We start from the raw sequence: 2928 nt of genomic DNA on the forward strand, positions 1-2928 counted from the left end.
TAAGTTTTGCAAAAGAAAGTAGTCTGATAAAATATATAATGAAATACAATTTAAACTCCTACTAAAAATCTTTCATCGTATTTTAAACATGAAGACTTTCTATACATGTGAATTAAGAAAAAGTGAAGTCAGTAACATATATACAATAATAATTAGAAAGATACTAAACTTCTATGTCATTTTTTTCTTCATTTCTCGCCAAATCATTTGTTATATCTATCCGTTTTTCTCTTTTCCTTTACTTTTTATTTATCTCTCTTGTCTATTCTATACTAAAAAATTGACGTGTACAAGCATTATTTCTCTAGTAATTATACAGGAGATTTGATGCATATGCACTAGCAGAAATGAATAATATTTGCACAACAAGTTGCCCATAAATTTGCTTTCATAGTTCAAATTCTTTCAACTTTACAGAAACAATCAAAACATGTAAACTGGCAAAGCTAAACTCATTATACCCCATATAATCTTCTAAATTGTCCATAAAATCTCAAAGCTTCGACAAATTTGCCACTGTATTCATACGCAACCACAATTGAATTCCAATATCCCGCCACCAAAAAACATATTGCTCCAAGTGTACAAATCTCTATCTTTCATTTTGTCAAACATGTTGAGTGCCTAAATCACCAAAGTCGAGGTTAAGGATTTATTAGATATAAAGTCATATCATATATTCACATATTTTGCAAACATACAGCACAAAAACTAACCTGTTAATATGACATACTATGCATTACATCATATATGACAAACATATAACTTGACATATTTTAACATATAATATCAATCCTTTATACATTTTGCAAAAAAAAAAAATCTTTTTTTTATTAACATGGAAAGGTGAAAAAATGTAATTACACAGCTACAAAACATGGGATGGTCACCCCTCTAGCGTCATCTGAAATCAGAGAAGCTGGTTGAGGGGGACTAAAATCTAATACATGAAAAGGGAATTACGTTCATGACCAAAATTGGCAAAGGAAGTCTCCACATTTGTTCACTTTCTTGTAAGAAATTAAAACATTTGGAAAGAGAGAATTTTTTTTATTTATCGGGAATCATAGATAAAAAAAATTAGTTTTTTTTGGGTACGTATTTTAAAAAAAATAACATTCCTAAGAAATAATATTATTCTTTATTAAATTATATAATGTGATAAACAATTAAAATAATCAATAAAAATATGCGTACCTCTTTGATTCTTAAGAAATTTATCCAAAGATTTTCAATAAGCAACCAAATAAATTTTATTTACTTTCAAAAGCCATAATTTTGAAGAAAAAAACTTCTTCTCTACCGAATGCCCCCTAAGTGTGATATTGTAAGGTATAATAAAACATTTAAATTAAATTAAGCAACATATAATATGATATTTCAAGATGATGGTGCATGGGTTTAAGGGTCAAATCATTAATTAAACCAATTTTTGATGAATTATTTGAAATATTAAAGTAGTGAAAATTTTCTTAAAAATTAATTTAATGATCAATTTTGTTTGAAAATTAATATAATTGTATACACAATTTTGAAAAATCAATTAAAGATTTTGTTTAAAATTAATATAATAATTATATGAAATATTAAAATAGTGATTTTTTTAAAGATTAATTATTGATATATTTAATAATGAAAGGGTGTGACTTTCGAGTTCACAGTTGTAGAATGCTTTAGAATTATATTGTTTCTATGGATCGATTGGTTTATGCAACGTAGCGTGTGTAGGTTCCTTCCCTTATTATCTTAGTAATTCACGGCCAAATATGGTCGTTGTTGCTTTTTGCTCTAAATTATTGATACCACTTTACATTTGCATTATTTAAGCACGAAACTAACATAAGAACTTTTTTCTAGGTCTCAAGGATAAGATTTTCATTTCATTTCCTTTTCTTCCCCTCGTAATTTTTTTCGTGCTCTAGAATTGCTTCATGGTCATACTGTGAGCTCACGATGCCTCACAAATTACGTGAAATTTTATTCAGTGCTTGTTTAGTGGAAAGCACCCATCAAATTGAATCCTCACAAAATTTATGTCCATATACATGTCAATGATATGGACTCAACAAGGTAAAGGACCCAAAAAAGAGGCTATCTTCTCCTCTCTTTTCACTCTAATGCGTAGTGATTCGGAAGTGGTTGTTTTGTTTCGCCTTCAATTATTTTTGTCTTTTTGTGGACTCTTGCTTTCAAATTGTTGAGTATAGTGTCGTCTTCGTGCTTCTTAATAGAAACACTCAACGTCTTTACTTTCACATTATTTGTTTTCCTTGGCATTCTGATTTCATGTATATCTGTGTGTGTGTGTGTGTAACTACTATGTCTATCGTTTAAACTTTATAACTCACTTGTGTCTTAAACTATGGTTAGTTTTCTCATAATTAAAAGAATATGAAATTAATAATTGAGTTTTCTGTCAAAAAGAAATTAATAGTTGAGAAAAAAAAAGGTTTTGATTACACGGACTTTGTTTTATGATTTGTGATCAGATATCCTCTAAGTACAAAACACAATCCTTCTTAAGCCAAATAAGATTATTATAAGTGATTAAATTTTGCTTCCAGGTCTTTAATATTTCTATATATTTAGGGTTTCAAACTTAAAATTATTAATTAAACTAAAGTAATTTCCTGTTAATTAATTTATACACTTGATTATATCAAAATTTAAGACTGTGTGAAGAAGTATAAGCTCTACTCGAGGCAAAACGATTTAGATAGAATTTAATGTCAGAATTAAATAATTTCAAACATTTTTTTAGAGTCACATGAGCTTGAACTATTGGCCATTAACTAATAAAAAAAAGATTGTGAATTATAATAAGATGACTGTATGCTAATGACAGACACGTTACGTGGGGAGATAAATACAATTTTCTAAAGCATCTCGTTATCATTCTGAAAAGGCAAACAGTCTACATAAGGCCAA

This window comes from Glycine max, chromosome 7 (genome assembly GCF_000004515.6).
Source record: "Glycine max cultivar Williams 82 chromosome 7, Glycine_max_v4.0, whole genome shotgun sequence".
NCBI classification, from domain to species: domain Eukaryota; kingdom Viridiplantae; phylum Streptophyta; class Magnoliopsida; order Fabales; family Fabaceae; genus Glycine; species Glycine max.